Source organism: Saccopteryx leptura, chromosome 6 (genome assembly GCF_036850995.1).
Source record: "Saccopteryx leptura isolate mSacLep1 chromosome 6, mSacLep1_pri_phased_curated, whole genome shotgun sequence".
Classification (NCBI taxonomy): Eukaryota; Metazoa; Chordata; class Mammalia; order Chiroptera; family Emballonuridae; genus Saccopteryx; species Saccopteryx leptura.
This window is the reverse complement of record NC_089508.1, coordinates 125,028,991-125,049,470: the sequence shown is the minus strand read 5'-3', so window position 1 is coordinate 125,049,470 and position 20,480 is coordinate 125,028,991. Positions and strand designations below refer to the sequence as shown.

General features: G+C 45.7%; 1 protein-coding gene and 1 non-coding gene across 4 annotated transcripts in view; one reads left to right on the top strand and one right to left on the bottom strand.

Annotated features, from left to right (window-relative positions):
• The window catches only part of THSD4 (thrombospondin type 1 domain containing 4), a 715,204-nt gene that overhangs the window by 143,299 nt on the left and 551,425 nt on the right, over window positions 1-20,480 (bottom strand). The gene's annotated exons all lie outside the window — the stretch shown is intronic.
• On the top strand, window positions 19,935-20,010 carry TRNAA-CGC (transfer RNA alanine (anticodon CGC)). The gene has a single exon. It is a non-coding gene; the product is annotated as a tRNA-Ala (tRNA).

Genomic DNA, 20,480 nt, shown 5'->3' with positions numbered 1-20,480 from the left:
TATTTCCAAGTCTGTCATCAGAGGTATTCCTGAAGTTCTAGGTGCCTTCCAATTTCGTAATTGGGGCCAAAGCCTCCCCTGATCAGCTCTATCTCAGGGCTTCCTACAGAGGCAGCTCTTCTGAGCCTCCAATGGGCCTCAGGTACTTCCCACAGTGTGAAAACGTATGAAAGAATGGTAGTAAAAACTAGAGTAGATGTTAAAAAAAAAGATTTAGAATGCATTAGGGAAAAAAGTGTATCCCACCCATAAATAATATGCATGACCAAAGGCTGAGCTGTGATGAGGTAATGAGACACATGCAATTTGTCTAGGAGTCAACTGGCTTCCAGATTGGAAGGTTTGATGCCTCCGAGTTATTTTTACTGGTAGAGATTCCACTTTCTGAGTAATATTTGGGATATGCTATCAACAGTCAACAGTTCATAAACTCGTTGAGATGTTTCCCAGCAGAAAAGGTCTAATTCAGCTTGACAGAAGCCATCTAGCAGCTCTCATAAGTGATTGCTGTTCCCCAAACAGGGGCCAACACAGACCCAGCATGACCTCAGAAATGACGAATCCACAAAAATGTTTACAGGAACAGCATTCTGATTAGTTCCTTCGGACTAACAAATATATGGCACATGTGATAAACAAAGATTCCTATTGTCAATTAGGGAAAGCCAGAAATCAAAGCCAGCCCTCAAATATGCCCCTTCAGATAACTGGTCCCAGATTTAGGCATGAGGAATCGCTTTCTAGAGAGTAACCGCACCTCACTTCTGGGCTTGGTTTATGGGAGAGGCAGGTTCAAGGTCGCCTCAATTGTCAGCCATGTTAATTGTCACAAGGAGACTGACTATGGACAACATGTGCTGTCATCATCATGAAGTCTTGATAATCAAGCAACAAGTATCCACAAGTCATCGATGGCTTCTTTTCATGAGTGTAGGCTCAAACAGCAACAGAAAATCATTAGCAATTACAATAAAGTAATATGTTCATACTAGGGTATGAACTCACAGGAAAGTTCCATTTATCTAGAGCACGAATCATAAATATTTTTTTTTTCTAGATGACTTTATGCTCACAGCAAATAGCTCTTGAGACATCGACCAATATGAAATTATTTTGACTCTAGTGTGTCCAAACATATTGATTTGAGAATAAATATGTGTGACCACTATAGTAACACTTAGTTACTCAAAATATCAATAACTAACACTTCAGTGAAATTTTACATGCAATTATTTAATAAGTACAATATTACTGTGTCATTCTCATAAACCATCTTCTATTTTTTTCCAAAATACTTTATAGTTACTTTTTTTTTCTTTTCTTCTGAAGCTGGAAACGGGGAGAGACAGTCAGACAGACTCCTGCATGCGCCCGACCGGGATCCATCTGGCACGCCCACCAGGGGGCGACACTCTGACCACCAGGGGGCGATGCTCTGCCCCTCCGGGGAGTTGCTCTGTCGCGACCAGAGCCACTCTAGCGCCTGGGGCAGAGGCCAAGGAGCCATCCCCAGCGCCCGGGCCATCTTTGCTCCAATGGAGCCTTGCTGCGGGAGGGGAAGAGAGAGACAGAGAGGAAGGAGAGGGGGAGGGGTGGAGAAGCAGATGGGCGCTTCTCTTGTGTGCCCTGGCCGGGAATCGAACCCAGGACTTCTGCATGCCAGGCCGACGCTCTACCACTGAGCCAACCAGCCAGGGCCTCTATAGTTACTTTGTGAGTGAACAAAATAATAAACAAAATAACTGAAATAAAATGAGTGTGTCATAGCATCTCAGGGCTGAAAGAGACCTTCAAGGACATCCACATAAGCCTTCTTCTGGGACAAGTATCCTAGTAGCTCCTGGGCTGTTTTCTATGTCATCAATCCCTACTGAAGTTACAAGGATTGTAAATGCTTTTTTTCAGTCTTTTGACAGAAATGCTCAATTTTCCTGAAGAAAATCTTGATAAAATAGTACTTATTACTAGCACTTGCCATGAATTTAATAACATATTTCACAGAAATCTGAACTGCCATCAATTGCTACCTCCTGACTCCCTAGATGTTAAAATGTGTGTGTGTGTGGGGGAAATGTGCATTTTAGAATCAATAACACATGACCATTTTAGAGTTCAATCAGACATGTGAAGAACAAGAAGTCCTGAACACACAGGATACTGAAGCAAAGGACTCCAAAAATCACCTAATACAACAGCCTACATCTCACTGTTCTTTGTTGTTTTTTTTTTAGGCAAGAGGAGGGGAGATAGTGAGGCAGACTCCTGCATGCGCCTGGCTGGGATCCACCTGGCAATCCCATCTTGGGATGATACTTGAATACTGAGCTATTTTTAGTGCCTGAGGCTGATGCGCTCCCATGGAACTATCTTCAGTGACTGGGGCCACGGGAACCACTGGCTGCAAGAGGTGAAGAGGGAGAGAAGGGGAGGGGGAAAGCAAATGGTTGCTTCTGTGTGCCCTGACAAAGGATCAAACCCGGGATGTCTATATTCCAGGCTGATGCTCTACCCACTGAGCCACCAGCCAGGGCCTCATTTCTAAAGACCAAGAAATTTCAAGCCACTGAAGTCATTTGCCCAAGATGACACAATAGGGAGTCCAGTAGTGAGACTGGAAAACAGGTTGGACTCCCAGCCAGAAGCTGGTCCCATGATTTCCAACCCTCTGCCCAATCTGAGGGCTAAGACATTCCCCCACCATTAACACTGGCCACCAGGACAGAGAGTCTAGGCTAGAGGGCTGCCATGGGACCCTGATCTAATCCACCCTAAGGCTTCCCTTCTCACAGTGTGTACAAGGCTATACACAGAATCTGTAAGATTTATTGTATCATTTGATACCACAGCTATGACTGGTGTTACTTCAGCTGAGTTATTTGGCTGGAACTCTTTTTTTTTTTTTTAAATGAGAGTTGGGGAGATATTGAGACAGACCCTGATCAGGATCCACCTAGCAACCCCCATGGGGCCAATGTTCTGCCCATCTGGGGCTGCCTGCAACCAAACTATTTTTAGTATCTGAGGCAGAGGCTTGATGGAGCTATCCTCAGCGCCCAGGGCTGATATGCTCAAAACAATAGAGCCATAGCTGCAGGAGAGGAAGAGAGAGAGAGGAAGGAGAGGGGGAAGGGTGGAGGAGCAGATGGGTGCTTCTCCTGTGTTCCCTGACTGGGAATTGAACCTGGGACTCCCACATGCTGGGTTGTCACTCTACTGCCGAGCCAACCAGCCAGGGCCTACAAGGTAATCTTGATGCTCTCTTGATGACACATCATCATGCAAGGAGATGACCTTCATTTGGTAAAAGGCATATGGATGGCTACAATCCCAGGAAAAACCTTGATAATACTAATCTGACCAAAGCTGGACAATAGTGTCTTGTGTCAATGCATCACACACAGATCATGTGTCCTTATAGTTATGTGCAGCATCAACCTGTATTTACTTGTCTCCTGTCAGGTGCAAGAAAGAGGAACCCACAACTCTGTTCTCCAATGCCAACAATATGTCAGGCACTGGACTAAACATTGAATAGTACTTATGTCATTTAATTCTTCTCAATATCGTAAGGTAGGTAAAACTGACCTTATTGTTTGGATGAGAAAACAGAAGATCAGAGATGTTTGTTAACTTTCTCAAGGCCTCGCAGGTGGTAAAGTGGCAGACCTAGGATTTAGAGACCCACCTGTCTGACCCCAAACACTGGGCTGTTTCCTCTAAGCCTTACTCACAGGGCTCTCCAAGGCCTTTAATCATGGCATCAATACAACGGGCTTTTCTTCAAACTGACTCTGGGACTGCATGTGAATTTCTAAGGAGCTGTATATAATTCTAGTCTTATAGGCTGATTACTCTTCTTCTTCTTCTTTTTTTTTTTTTTGGTGACAGACAGAAAGAGAGACAGAGAGAGGGACAAATAGGGACAGAGAGATAGAAAGGGAGAGGGATGCGAAGCATCAATTCTTCGTTGATGCACCTTATTTGTTCATTGATTGCTTTCTCATATGTGGCTCAATTGGGGGCTACAGCAGAGCAAGTGACCCCTTGATCAAGCCAGTGACCTTGGGCTCAAGCCAGTGACGCTGTGCTCAAGCTGGTGAGCCTGCACTCAATCCAGTGACCTCAGGGTTTCGAACCTGGGTCCTCTGCGTCCCAGTCCAATGCTCTATCCACTGCACCACTGCCTGGGCAGGCTAGGCTGGTTACTCTTGATAAAGAAGATGCTGACTACCAACTGAACAGAAACAATGCTAAGCAACATTTAAATAACCTCAAAACTGATCGGGCCCTGGCAGGTTGGCTCAGTCAGTTGGGAGTGTCATCCCAAAATAACAAAGTTACAGGTTTGATTCCCAGTCAGGGCATACACGGGAAACAACCAATGAATGCACGGCTGAGTGGACTGACAAATGAATAGTTCCCTTCCCCCTCCCCTCTCTCTCCCTTCCTCTCTCTGTTTCTCTAAAAACCAATAAAAATTAAGCCCTGGCTGGATAGCTCAGTTGGTTGGAGCATTGTCCTGGAGCATAGAGGTTGCCAGTACAACCCTCGGGTCAGGGGACATATAGAAGCAGATTGATGTTCCTGTCTCTCTCTCCCTGCCTCTCAAACAAACAAACAACAAACTAACTAACTGGTTGGGATTTCCAATCAGGTGTTAACTGAATTAGTTGGGAAAATAAACTGTTACTGTCAAACAGACTTCCCTGCACATGTAGGTATTTCCGCCTATTAAATGAAGTTCTACCTGAAACAGAGAGCGGGCTGTGCCATTGTGTCCCATTTGGGTCTATACATGTGAACATCACATACATATAGTGAGAAGAGAAAACTTGAGCCACAAAGTGACACAATAGAGGAGACATGGAAACATCAGTTGATATTCTTACTGAGTGGCATTAAAAATTTGTGCCAGGCAAGTAGAATGTGACCGGGAAGTGAAGTCATTAAACAAGCATTTGTAGATCTTAGGACCAGGCTGATAGAGGAGAGAAAAATAACTTGGTTTGAATACAGCTCTCCTGGTACCTCGGCTGGTCTCCCCAGAAGCTGCCATCCTCACTCTGCTGGGTTGGGGGTGCTTGACAGCATTTCCATCCTTTTTGTTGAAATTCTGGTTTGGGCTTACTTTTAAGTTTAATTGTTATTTATTCATTTATTACTTTTTTAGAGAGAGAGAGAGAGACAGAGTGAGAGACACAGAGACAGAGATAGAGAGAGAGATAGGAAGGGAGAGAGATGAGAAGCATCAACTTGTAATTGAGTCACTTTAGTTGTTCATTGATTGTTTCTCATATGTGCCTTGATGGGGGTCTCCAGCTGAGCCAGTGACCCCTTGCTCAAGCCAGCCACCACAGGGTCATGTCTATGATCCCATGCTCAAGCCGGCAACTCAGCACTCGAGCCGGATGAGCCAGTACTCAAGCCAGTGACCTCAGGGTTTTGAACCTGGGTCTTCAGTGTTCCAAGTTGACACTCTGTCCACTATGCCACCACCTAGTCAGGTTGGGCTTAAATTTTCATTTGTAAAATACCTAAAGAGGTAGAAAAGTCTAGAAAATGATACTCAAGTACATAAATTTTTGTTAAATGTGCTTCAGATATTTTCTCTTTTAGGGAAACACAACATCATCAGTGATGTTGAAGGGCCTCTGGTGGCCCTTCAGTCCCTTCCCTGAGGCAGCCTCTGCAGTTGGGGTATGTCCACGCTCTTCCATTGCCTATTTTGTGTTTTGTTAAAAAGCGTGCATCGGCCCTGGCCGGTTGGCTCAGCGGTAGAGCATCGGCCTGGCGTGCGAGGGACCCGGGTTTGATTCCCGGCCAGGGCACATAGGAGAAGCGCCCTTTTGCTTCTCCACCCTCCCCCCTCCTTCCTCTCTGTCTCTCTCTTCCCCTCCCATCGCCAAGGCTCCATTGGAGCAAAGATGGCCCGGGCGCTGGGGATGGCTCCTTGGCCTCTGTCCCAGGCGCTAGAGTGGCTCTGGTCGCGGCAGAGCGACGCCCCGGAGGGGCAGAGCATCGCCCCCTGGTGGGCAGAGCGTCGCCCCCTGGTGGGCGTGCCGGGTGGATCCCGGTCGGGCGCATGCGGGAGTCTGTCTGACTGTCTCTCCCCGTTTCCAGCTTCAGAAAAATACAAAAAAAAAAAAAAAAAGCGTGCATCATGGTAACGCAACTTCAGAAGCTTGCTGTCTTCACCGTGTTGCTCTTGAGAGCTAGCCATGCGGACACATATGCATCTAGTTTATCCACTTTAACTGCTGTTAAGTGTACACGTGTGAGAGAGGTGCCCTACAGAATATACCTAGCAGTGGAACTGCTTGCTTTTATGGTGTGCACATTTTCAGTTTTACTAGAAAGTACCTCCATCTTTAGGTCTCACTTATCAATTCATGCTGTTTCTACATCTAAGCAAGACAACTTCCAACAGCACCGAGCTAAGGGAGAGGTTTTATAAAAACTGAAGTGGGAGTTAAATGAGCATCATAATTTTTTTCAAAGGACCACACTGGGGACTTCTCAGTTTTAGATCTCTCCACAGCTGCACGTAGTTCCAAGCTTTGGGCCAGGACCAGGGACGGAGAACAAGCGGCCTTGTTGTGCAGAGGAGGTGAGCGCTGACAGTGCTGAGCCTGTGGACCCCTGCTCGCGCCTTCCTGCCCGCTGGCTGAGGAAGAACCGCTAAATGGCTTCTTTGAGGGGGAAGATAAACACAACGAAAGGAACGCCCAGGGCTACCTTGGAAAGTTGTTTTCATAATTCAATTTTGTTTTACATCACCTTGCTCCCCAAATGTTAGCAATTCAGCTCAGAGAGCTGTTGGTGTTATTAAAGAGTCACTAAACGTTGCAGAGAGACAGCTCAGCAGAGTCCACAACCGAGAGACCATTTTATGACCATTGTGTCACCTCTGGGGGTGGCTCGCTGAGTTCTGCTCCAGGTCCTCAGGGCCTAGAGGCAATAACATCCGTATTTTTAAGACCAGCTTTGCACCACACCTACATACCAATTCCCTTTTTCAACTTTTGCCTCTAAACCAAAGCCAAATGTTTGGCCCTAAATTTGGTTTGCAGGGTTTGGCTGAGCACTAAATGCAGTGGCTCCAAGACTTCACTGGTCCCACAAAAATAATTTTTTAAGTGATGTTAATTGAGTTCTGGAAAAGTTTTTAAAAAATCAAAATTCTTAGGGGAAAAGAAGGTGAAAGGAAATAATAGGGGAAAAAGACGAAAATGGGCAGACACTGAAAAATTACTGACAAAATAGTGGAAAACTATAAACTAAAATAATTAAAAAAATTATTATGGTCCAATTTCATGTGGTTCTATTACTTTATTTCTGGCTTGTGTCCAGTTTTATTCAAAATTTAAAGAGATTGCTATTCAATGTTCTATGAACAACTGAAAAAAAAATTGAGATAGGAATTTGAGGAATTCAAGAGATCTCAGGCTGCAGTTCACATTAGCTGATTTATCACCATCGACTTCTGCTGACATTTGCCATGATATCATATGAACCAGTTCTTCAATTTACAAATTATCTTCTAATAGTTAGAAGTAATTATAGCCTGACCAGGTGGTAGCGCAATGGACAGAGTGTTGATCTGTGATGCTGAGGACCCATGTTCAAAACCCCAAGGTCGCCAGCTTTAGCATAGGTCCACCAGCTTGAGCACGGGGTCACTGGCTTGAGTATGGGATCATAGACATGACCCAGTGGTCAATGGATTGAGCCCAAAGGTCACTGGCATGAAGCCCAAGGTCATTGGCTTGAACCCAAGGTTGCTGGCTTGAGCAAGGGGTCACTGGCTCAGCTGGAGCCTCCGAGTCAAGGCACAGATGAGAAAGCAATCAATGAACAATTAAGGTGCCATGATTATGAGTTGATGCTTCTCATCTTTCTCCTTTCCTGTCTGTCTGTCTGTCTCTCTCTCACACGAAAAAAGTAATTTTAGATGGAGCACTCTGTGGTGACAAGTAGAAAGTCACTTTAAACTAATGACCAAACTCTCTGAAATCCCTGTTGCAGAAGCAGGTTATGGTCAGCAAGGGACCGGGAAGATGATGTGAGTGGAGGTTGACTACTCGACTCTGCCACACAGAGGCCCTGGCCTGGAAAAGTTTCTTACTGAGAGTCAATTTTACTCACGATCAATGAAGTGGGACTGTTGTGGATCCTTGGAATTGAAGACCACCAGCTCAGGACTCTTGTCCAAAGCTGGCATCTTATTTATGACTTCGCTGGGCAGGTCCTCTGGCCACTGCTGGAATGTTTGCAGTGAATGGCTCTCTTTGCTTCTGGGAGCAGCACAGTTAGTTCTATGTTCTAGAAAATTCTTCTTTATGATGCACTGAATGTGGGCCCCATTCCTGCTGCCCCTGGGTACCAGTGCTGCCATCTTGAGTGGTACGGAAGGCAACAACACCTACCTTCAGAGCATTGCAGATGGCATTGTCACCTCCCGCCCACCTCTACCAATTATTCTCCAGGTGAAACCATGCCAGTCCTCACAACTGTGCTCATTTGGTTGGAACCCGAATGACTGGTCTGCGTCACCCCCCCTTGAGTGTTTTCTAGTTTATCAGAGGTCCTCTTAACATGAGCTGCTCAGAACGGAATGTAATGTGGTCTAACAGCAAAAACACAAGAGGATTGCTCAGGGCCCATGATCTCCAGTAATGCAATATATAATCCAATCCTCTGTCCACATCTTTTCATCACACTAGTGGTTCCCAATATTTGGCTCAAATTTCCTGATCATTTTGGACGAAATGCAGATTTTTTTTCAACCAGCTATTTAAGTCTCTTACAGATTTTTTTTTTAAATTAACATCAAGTGTAAGTATCTGTAGTTCCCAAGTTTTACCCTTCTATTCTGAAAATGTAGGCATTTGTCCATCTTTAGTCTTCTGGCCTCTCGTTCTATTGGCACATTGGTATCGTGTGTCTAATCTGGGCCAGATCCTCTGCTGGGACTTAGAAATGAACATGAATGAGACAGTCTCCACGTCAAGGAGCCTCTGGTGGGGAGAGTCACAGGAGTGACCAGAAGGTACTCAGGAACAAGTTGCTATGGGAACACACACTCATCCATAGTAAATGGGCATTCGCCCTGCGGTTCTGGCATCAACCTGCACACAGTTAGTACTGTTAGGAGCCCAAACTCATCTCAAGTGTCTGGTTCTCCATTGCCTCACCTTCCCGGACTTCAGGAGCATCTTACCTTTCCTCGGGTGAAGAGCAGTGTCCACCCAGGAAAAGGCAGAATCCCTGTTTCTCTTTGATATTATTCACATTATTCTTGGGGCCCTGTACTCTGTTCCTTCACGTTCTAAAGGATGATGAAGACACTATGAAGAGGAGGGAGAGGAAGAGCAGCTCTCATTTCTTGAATGCTCACTTGTATAAAGTATATGCTACATATTCACAGACCTCACATGTGCTCCTTTGTTCTCTTTTTAATCCTCACAGCAACCTTATGAAGGAGGCACTTTTATTCTCACTTGCTGCTGGGAGAATAGGCTCAGGAACATGTCCATTGTCATGTTACCAGGAAACGAGGCAGCTGGAGCACAGACCCAGGTCCCTGAACCTCAAACACACGTTACTCTGCTCCTTTGTTCTGCTGCCCACTTACCTGCAGACCAAGGAGACACCCTAAATACCTGGACACCCTTTGTTCAGGAGTACTGATGAAGTCCAGCCTTGGCTCTCCTGACCCGTGAGGAGCCCTGAGGAGCCACTGCACCACCTCACCCGCAGGTGTTGTAAAGTACCAAAAGCTACAGAATCGATATTAATATTTTAAGAGGCTTAAAGAACATTTTATTAATTTAGGTTAAGATGTGCAGAGAAATTTTGTGAATAATCTCTGTACTGTGTGATTGGCATAAAACCAGAAAGACCTAGAGGCTCTTTATGACCAGCCACACTCTGACTCCCCTCACCGAAGGGAAGGGGAGTATTGTAAATGCAAAGGGAAGGAAAACATGGATTCCCTGACATTCCACCAACCCTGTGGGGAAAGGGGTGAATGGCTAGCCAGGTGCAGGAACAGAAAAGCCAAAATAAACCTTTTCTTATAGTAATGAGCCATTTGCAGGCATTTGTCCCCAGGGAAACTACCTCTCCCATATGAATGTATATAGTTAATGTGTGTGACTCTGGACAAAAATATGGTGGATAAACATTAGAAAATATAGGAATGTCTCTTAATATGTAAAGAGACATCTTTCTATCATTGTGTTGACTTGTAAATTTTGTTTTCTCCAAAATGATGTATGGCTTACAAATTGAACATGGTCCTATCATGATAAAGGGCATATGACTATAACCAATAGTGGTAAAGGGCACCTAATTGCAATTTTTGCTTTTATACTTCCCGCTTGCAAAACTATAAAAACTAAGTAAAACAAAGGGCCGGCGTGTTCTCCCGCAGATTTCTGTCGGAGATGCCACCGCTTGGCCAAGCTAGACAATAAAGCTTTGGTGTGGAATCGACGGATTTTGTTCGTGTCTTCAATGTTTCGAGTCCCCTCTCGATTAGGCTTAACACCCGTGTCCTCAGTTACTCTACCGTAGGTCCACCCTGAGCCCTTCCACCCATGTGGCCAACCTTTTGGAAGCCTGAGCTCAGGAGAGCTCCCTGAGTTGTCTCACAGAAACAACTCTGGAAGTTCCCTCCTCCCCATGTCCTCATTTTCTTTCAGTGCTGTACTCTATCATGGTGAAGGTGAAGTAAACCGACTTGAGGGGCTTGACATGGTTATTTTGTTAATTTACATACAGATTTGACAACATTTACACTTATTTCTAGTCTTCCATCCCTGGAGAGCCATATTTCTCTGAGGGTCTCTGATCAGGGGCTTGTCTACCTGAAACTAGAGACCTCTCCTCTCCAATTCTCTGTTTCTGTGTGTGTGTGTGTGGGGGGGGGGGGGGGTGAACAGTCTATGGGAAGAAGTGCCATAAAACGCTGGCCCGCTGCTTCCATCTGCAAAACTAAATCCGTGCCCGTTGATGTCCATGGAAGGGGGTGCAATCTAAGAAGCACTCAGCACACCAGCCCTTTCTGAGGTCCTGTTTGTAGGGCAGTGTTTGGGAGCAAGGGTAGCACCTTCCTGTCTCACTGGCTGGTACATCTCAAACCCAGGGTCATGTGCTGGTTGCAAAAGCACCCAGCACAACACCCAGCCCGGAGCTGGTCTCAGTAAACGTGAACTTCTGGAGGCGGGGGGGATTCACCTACATGCACGAGAGTGGGGGCTTCTTGCCCCATCAGGTCTGGCTCATTGTCTCTCTCCATTTCAAAAGGAGGAGGAAATAGTCCCAAGTGTCCCTGTCTCCCGTTACTTCTCTCTTCAAATAGTATATATTTTTCATCTCCACTCAAAGTCTCATCTTTTTTAGGGGGAACTTTCTGCCATGACTGTAACCAACATGAACCCCTCCTTCTCTTCCTATACTTTAAGTATGTCCCCCAACTATACATTCCTGGATTTCATTAAATATTTTCAGAAACTGGTCATTTAAACATTTCAGATGGATGGCTTTTCTTTCCAATGCTATGATGCTGTGTAAAGTCAGAACCAAATCTTATTTTTCTCAAAAATCCAGGACAGGGTTGAGCCAGGCAGTGAATAAGACCACTGGTCTAGGCTTACAAAGTCATTCACAGTCACGACCATTCGTGGGGGAGAACAGCCACCAGAACTGCAGACAAGTAGAGGGCTCCAATAAACCCCACAGGTCTTTTAGGCGATAATAACATAACAGAGTAACAAAGCCTGGAAGCACTTCGAAATAATGTCTGAATAGCAGGACAACTTCCCAGCTTAAAACAAAGGGAGTGAAACAAACAAGCTTCTTTCACAGATCTGCCCTTGTGCTTCCGGATGTACCACAGGGGGTCAGCGAGAAAGGTCAGAGATGATGTTTTCAATTCAATTGAGCTGGGAAAGGTATGATTCCATTTAGAGACACAGAAATGATTGGAAAGTCCATGGTTTTGGTTCGCCTACCCCCAAACCCACCCCACGGTGTTCTGATGTATAGTTAGAAAGAAATTAAACCAGTGAATGGAAACATTTCATGTGGAAGATGGAGACTGGACAGCTGACTTGGGGAGTGGGTGTGAGAACCAGGAGGATTTGGTGCCTTGTGAGTCATGAGAATGGCATCCTCAAGAAGTCTTGGAAGAGGTGGGAAAACAAAGCTGTGTGAAAATGGCCATCGGATATGGTAATTAGGCAGTGCCTCAGGGGTCGCAGGTGACTGAACTTGAGCTGAGATGGGTAAGGGAGTGAAGTTAAATGGTGGCAGGCAAATGCAGGGAGTGGGTAGGGCTCTTCGCAAACACTTTGGGAAGAAGCGCTTTGTGTGGAGCAGACAAAGAAGTATTTATTAGCCAAACACAGTAGCTAGATTTTGGAGAAGGATAAGATAGGGAGCTTTAGGAAGCAAATGCTGCTATTCTACCATCCTGATGTCCAGCTCGAACCACAGAACCTACATGTATGGAGCTGGCTTCCATGGTTAATAGTTGCATTAATAAATATTCCCTGTAGTATGGGGAGGACAGGGGAAAGGATCTGTTTATTCAGTGAGTTTATGGTCTGGTTTACAGCCAGCAAATCCCCATTCAGATCATGGATGGAGATCGGTTACACTACACTTGAGCCAATGAGCTTTACTACACCCTACATAAAAGGATGCATATTGGTCACCTGGGACTTTGGCCCAAATGTGAGACTACATTCCACCTAATCAGGACTGGTTTATTGGAGCACACAGGTTCTGCACAGATTTAGTGGCTTACATGGGCTGTAATCCACGTGTGGATGGAAGCACGCTTCAGAGCACAACAACGGTCAGTGTGGATACAAGTGCATAAACAGGGTGTAGAAGAGAAAACTGACACGAATCAGTTTCACTTGGGTGGATGCGGTGAAATGGTGAACATGACAGGGTCTAGATAAGGGGAGAGGTTCAGAGACAGAGATTATGACTCATTTTATATGTGTGGTGCCATATTTATCTTCTGACGAAGGATTAACTGGCTCAACACTGTCAAAAAGACAATTGAACCTGACCAGGAGGTGGCACAGTGGATAGAGCATTGGCCTGAGATGCTAAGGACCCAGGTTTGAAACCCTGAGGTTGCTGGATTGAGCATGGGATCATAGACATGACTCCATGGTCACTGACTTGAGCCCAAAGGTCACTGGCTTGAGCCCAAGACTGCTGGCTTGAAGCCCAAGGTTGCTAACTTGAGCAAGGGGTCACTAGCACAGCTAGAGCCCTCAGGTCAAGGCATGTATGAGAAAGCAATCAATGAACAACTCAAGTGCTGCAATTATGAGTTGATGCTTCTCATCTCTTTCCCTTTCTATCTGTCTATGTCCATTTCTCTCTTGCTTAAAAAAAAGATGATAAATTCATAAATCCTACTTCTATTTATGTATTAGTTTTCCAAATCAGCATTTCCTAAAGTTGTTCTGAATAGGCAGGATTTTAAAAGATGTTAAAAATTGAAAAACAATAAATATAAGATCCCAGACAATAGCTCCATGGACAACAAGGTTGGGAAATGCTAACTTATACCAAGTCAACCAGGTTTCCTTATGCAAGATATCTTAGGGTCCTTACTGGGCCAGTGGGCCTTGTGAGTCTTCTCCGACAAGGGCATAGAATACACAGCATTTTTCATTCCCATATAATACTCTTCCAGTGCCAGGTTCTCACGGGGCTATAGGTTCTGCTCTGCTTGTGCAAACATTGTGCCCATGCCTGCAGCCATTAGCACATGAAAATGCATTTGCTTTCCCATTAAGTCACAGGGAATGTCACAGTGCTCTCCAATGAAGAAAGCAGGCTCCACAAAGACTTTACTCTTGGTTATTTGTATGACCAGGTGGCTAAGGTCTTTATTAAACAAACAATACCTCCTCAAGAAGGAATTATGTCGAAAAAAAGAAAGCACAATTTATACATTTGTTCACTCCTTCTTACTGGTACCAATAATACCCTGTCTCCAGCCACTTCTTGCAGCAATCAGAAACTTCAGGGAAGCTGCTGCTGTCCTCCACCTTGCCCCCAGCTCTCTGTGATGCCTGTCAATGCACCAACTCTCTGTTGGGAAACACTTGCACAGCTGGGGCCTCTGAGTGCAGCACTTTCAATGGCAGAACTCAGAAGGCAAAGCAGCAGAGCCGTGAGAGGGAGCTGACCAACCTACCGTTCCCATCCCACAGCAACAGGTCAGGAGTTTAAGCAGCTGCTTGTTCCTCTTTTCTGTCAACAGCTGCCACCGCAGTGGAACCCACCCCTTTCCATGGGCCCAGAAAACAGCCAGGGAAGACCCTGAGCAGATTCACACGTGAACAATCCGAGCCACCTCCCTGCTCCGGCTTCCTGTGGCCCCGCCCCTGGATTCCAGGTCTGCCAACTCTGCGCCTTTTCTCCATGAAATAATTGCTCCCAGAAATGCTTCAATTTAAGGCACCATTGTACATAGACGTTTTCAGAAATTTTGCGTCCAGCCCACTGGGAGTGGGGATGATTAGTTGGAACTGTGAGCTCACCCAACATTAGAAAGCCTCTTACCTTTCTTTTTTACAAAAGGCGTTAATCCCCCTTGAGTGACTACAAAAGCACACAGATATTGTTCATTCATGACCCTTTTCCAGAGGTCCTCCAGGGTCGCAGCCCCTCCCTGACCACACAGCTAGTGTTTCCCATCCATTTTCTGAGAACAGGCTAATGGGATGTCTTTCAAGTGACCCAGTACTCCTGGGGCCACTGACGTCTTAGCTACAGATGGCACATGCTGCTCAAGGACCTACGTGCCTCTGTCCAGCGACAGTCCGTGGCAAAGAGCCTTAGTCTACTTCTGCTCAGCTTGCAGCCTTCAAGGCCTGAGCCCTGCCTAACTTTCCAACTTTATGGATAGACATTTCTCACTCCCCAACTTGCATGCTTAGCACTACTATGGGTCCAGACATTCCAGACCACATTCTCTGGCCCTTAACCCTATCATGTTGTAGGCTCTGCCTTAAGTGCCCTCATTGGCTAGGCAAACAGCAATCATTCTTGACGTTCCAACTGAAATGTCACTTCCTCTGAAGCTTTTTCTGAGCTCCCCAGGCAGTGTGAATCCTTCTCTTTCCCCCTACCTGTAACACCAGTTGCTCACCGGTCAGATCACACAACAGTCAGTTGTGGATCGGTCTCTCCTATGTTTAGACTGTGACCTCCTGAGTGTTCCCAGTGTTTGGCACAAAGCGGGTGTCCATAGCGTGTTCACTGCAAAGGAGGACGGCTGCATTTCCACCGTGAGTGGGCATAGGGGTTGTAGAGAGAGACATGAGGGCAGTGGGAAATAGGTCACAGCAAAACAGAAGAGGCTGGCTGGGTACCACCCTCAGTCAAGTTTTAGAAGGAAAATGTCAATACCGTACTTCCATTTTCAATGAAAAACCTAAGCCCCTCCAAATGCCTGGTGCAGAAAACAGGAGATTGTACAACAGTACTAGAAATCCGGAGGGGCTGAGGCAGAAGGGGAATGCAGTCTGCTCATGGGGAATCCCACAGGCACTTGTCCCATCTACTAACTGCATGCCGTGGGCGCCCGTGCAGGGGTCCAGTGCAAGCATACGGGCTGTGACATTGACACTTTTTCTTTTAAGGTGTCTAAGTGCACTTTGAAAATTGCCAAGGCCTCTGCAAATAGTTGTACATGAAAGACAGAGGTTAGCATACTGTTCCCTCACACAGTCCTCTCCAAAGCCCAGCCTTCATCTTTCCTTTCCTCCCCCTCTCCCCCCACTGGCACACAGACAAATGCACATGTACAGAAGTATGTATGCACACCTACACCAGCTCACCTGGGGCGTCTCTCTGGACTCCCACGCCCATGACACGACTGTCCTGTCTGCTTTATGCTCGCTGTTTGCCGCCAATTTATATTCAGGGAGGGACTGTACAAGTTGCTTTCTCTTCTGTGGGCACACAGGCATAAAGATGGCATTGTACGGGGAAGGAGAGTCTATCACTGTGTGAGTACACCCAAGGAGATACAGGCAGACCTGTTTCTCCTGCGTGCTTCACTGCACCTCACAAATGCGTTTACTGCACGTGGAAGGCATGACCTTCCACCAGCAGAAAGACGACGACTCTCTACTATGGCATGCTTGTTTGCGGCGCAATGGGGCAGAACCCACAGCATCTTCTGGGTCTGTGGAGAGAAGGGTGTACAAATCTTCTGAGTCTACTTGTGAGTACAGAGAGTGTTAGTGAATCACTGGACCCAAGTGCCCTGCACATATGTCCCTACGAAGTGGAAGTGCAACCCCCCTACGTTTCCTCCTGGTGCAGGATGGATTGTTTGTTTCTCAAAGGCCATTCTCTGGTGAGTGAGGGGGGCTCTAGAATTCACACATACTTAGGAACTGTGACATTCTCTCTCACTGACAGGAGCAATGGATAGCAAACCAAGGGGGAAGTGAGGGATGGCAGAGCGCGGGTAGGAAGGCCCTGTGGTGGAGGAAACACACCCCACACATAGTTTTCCTGAGACAGACGCACGAGCTGTTGTCGTCAGCTACTCCACAGTCGGGTGGGGGCTCCCAGTTAGCACCAGTGTGCTCAAGTCAGGGAAGGAATGCACATGGTTCCACATGCTTGGGAACAGATTATTTCAATCCCTTTGCAAACACTTTTCACATCTCCATTGCTGACGACATCCTTGGGCTCCATGCCAGAGGGACTGTCTTTAATTTGGATTGCTGACTGGGCCCCAAATGTGCCAGGCGGAGTTCATTTTCTCTACGTTCCTGGCATACAGTAAGCACTCAATAAATGGTAGTTCTGACTGCTATTTTTCTTACATTTCCCATGTGTGACCGAGTGAGATTATTGGGCCAATTTGGGTCTTTCAAGAGAGCAAATCAAATCCATGTGGCTAATCTGGCCCACAGCCTACATTAAAACCTGCGGTGACCCAGGCCCTGGATGTCACTACCTGGGACCCTGTGGCCTGAGACAGCAGAATCCATATGCCAGGAGGGAATCGGACACTTCCCAGAGCTGAGAGCAGCTCAACTTTATCCTAGCAAAGTGACCTTCTACAATTATGAACTATGCAACATTGTTTCGAAATGCCTGCTGCCAGTCAGTCCTACTTGTTAACTGGTGTGAATGAAGTCATGTATATTACTTATGGACATCATTAATAAGTTACGTTACATTTTCTGTTCTTCTCCCTGCTCCCCACTCCACCTAATCAACCTTCAGCTCATAACTGCCCCAAAGAACAAGAAGCAGCGTGTTGAAGAAAGGGTTCTCTCATGTCAGTTGGTAGTTAATCTTCATCACCGACATGCAAGCCAGCACTGAGGAGAGCAGTCCAGGAGAACCTTGCACATCATGTCACTCTCCAGTGGAGTCCCCTCCCTGCCCAGGGAGAGAGAGACAGAGATACGGCTCTTGAGTTGGACAAACCCCGGCGTCAGTTCTGCCTGCGTGTGTTACTGGCTGTGTGACTTGGAGCTCAAGGAAAAAGCCTGTCAGTCTGTTTCCTCATCTGTAAATTGAAGAGTGTACTCACTGCGTGAGAATATTCTAAAGATTAGGTGAGTTTGAATTTTAAATTATGAACCATAGAAATGATCCCTGAAAGTACAGTCTTTGAATTTTAAGTTACAACATTCATTTTTGGAGAGTCTATGGTGGAAGCTGCCAATTGAAACATGGTTTGGAAGTATTTGTTGGAAAGACATTTGGCAACAGGGATCAGGAGGCTTAAAATGCTGAGACCCTTTGACCCAGTCATTCTAATTATGGGAATTAATCCTAAAGGCATAATCCAAAACAGAGGTTTATTTAACAAGGCTGCTCATCATGGCTTTATTTATGTTTACATGAAACTGAAGACAACCCAAGTGTGTAGTGCTAGGCGAATGAGTTAATAAATTATTGTGCTTTCACGGATGGAATGCTAGATATTACTTACAGTGATACCTTGAGATATGAGTTTAATTCGTTCTGTAACCAAGCTCGTAAGTCAATCAACTCATATATCAAACAAATTTTTCCCATTTAAAAATAACTGAAATAGATTTAGTCCATTCCAGCCCTGTGAAACATCCCCAGACCATCCTAAATTATGAAAAAAACCATGTTTTTAATTAAGAAACACACATGTATACTTTACCAATGCATAACAAAATATATGAAATAAAAGAAAAAAGTGTTATTTAGTACTGTGTTCTTACCTTGGAGACAGATGAGTGCGGCTAACGGAGGTGAATGGCGGAGGAGGAGGAGGAGGGAGGAAGGGATGCAGGCATTGTGGACACGTAAACTAAAACTGCACTTTCTTAACATTAAATGTAAACTAAAACTGCATTTTCTTTACTTTAAACAAAACTAAAACTGCACTTTCTTTACTTAAAATGAAAGCACGAAAACTTAATTGTAAAAAAAATGCACTTTCTTAACTTTAAACTTAACATTATGTATTTTTCATTTAATCATCACCTGTTTTTGCCTTTTTGGCTGCACTTTCGGCACTTTGACTTGCAGGACTTTTGAATAAAAATCTATCCAAAGAGGCTTTTGCCTACCTTTTAAAATGTTACGGAAGTGTGACAAACAAGTGTCATTAAAAAGTGCTGAAGCACGACCAGTTGAAACTTTTTCTGGGTGTTTCTTTTCCATGAAACTTGAAAGCTTCTCCCACATTGCCAGCATGTCTTTAATTTCACTTATAGAAATTATTTCCTCCAACCCTACCTCCTTCTCACTACTAATCTCTTGCAGAAGCTCCATATGTTGCATCATCTGTAGCTCCTTCAGCTCCTCAGTTGAAAGTTCCTCCTCATGTTCCTCAACAAGCTCATTTACATCACCCTCATCTACCTCCAGACCCATCAACTTTCCGAGGGACACAATATCCTCTAATGCTTCTACCTCAACCTCGGTCTCTAGTTCGAATCCTTTGAAGTCCCTGTCTGCAACAACATCAGGCCATAACTTTTTCCATGCCGAATTCAAGGTTCTTCTTATAACCTCTTGCCATGTCAAGTCAATAATGCGTAAATATATCACGATGTTGTAGTGATCTTTCCAAAACTCTTGAAGGGTTGGAATTGTATTCTCAGTCACTTCAAAGCAGCGGCAGAACAAGGCTTTGTGTAAAGCTTTTTAAAGTTGGAAATGACCTGCTGATCCATAGGTTGCAAGATTGAAGTCGTGTTGGGTGGGAGGTAGAGGACTTTCACGAATTTGAACTCACCGAGAATATCATCTGCAAGACCAGGTGGGTGGGCTGGAGCATTTTCAAGGATTAGTAATGCTTTCATTGGGAGTTTATTCTCTTGAAGATATTTCTTCACTGGAGGACCAAAGACGAGATTTACCCATTCAATAAAAAACTGCCGCATAACCCATGCCCTAGCATTGGCATGCCACATAACCTGCAGTTTTTCTTTAAGAATCTTGTGAGTCTTAAAGGCTCGAGGATTTTCAGAATGATACACTAGCAGTGGCTTTACTTTACAGTCACTGCTAGCATTTGCACACAATGCAAGGGTCAGACGGTCCTCCATGGGTTTATGGCCTGGCAGCTTCTTCTCCTCTGCGGTGATAAAAGTCCTCCAGGGCATTTTTTTTCCAAAACAATCCTGTTTGGTCACAGTTGAATACTTGTTGGGGGATGTAGCCTTCCTTTGCAATAACTGCAGTAAAACATGTGATGTACTCCTCAGCTGCCTTGACGTCAGCACTCGCAGCTTCACCATGCCTCACCACTGAGTGGATGCCAGATCTCTTCTTGTTATTTTCAAACCAGCTGTGACTTGCCTTAAATGTATCTTCTGCTACCTCTTTTGAGGTTTATGGTTCTTTCTTCTTCAAGTCGCCATAAATAATGCGTGCCGGCCCTGGCCGGTTGGCTCAGTGGTAGAGCGTCGGCCTCGCGTGCGGGGGACCCGGGTTCGATTCCTGGCCAGGGCACACAGGAGAAGCGCCCATTTGCTTCTCCACCCCCACCCCCTCCTTCCTCTCTGTCTCTCTCTTCCCCTCCCGCAGCCAAGGCTCCACTGGAGCAAAGATGGCCTGGGCGCTGGGGATGGCTCCTTGGCCTCTGCCCCAGGCACTAGAGTGGCTCTGGTCACGGCAGAGCGACGCCCCGGAGGGGCAGAGCATCACCCCCTGGTGGCCAGAGCTTCGCCCCTGGTGGGCGTGCCGGGTGGATCCCGGTCGGGCGCATGCGGGAGTCTGTCTGACTGTCTCTCCCCGTTTCCAGCTTCAGAAAAGTACAAAAAATAAAAAAAATAAAAAAATAATGAGTGCCTTTTCTCACATTACAGTCTCTGTCACTTTATCTCCTGCCAGCTCTTTCTCTTTCACCCACACCAGCAGAAGCTTCTCCATTTCTTCATGGATATTTGTCCTTAATTGGGACAGAATTGTAGTTCCTTTCA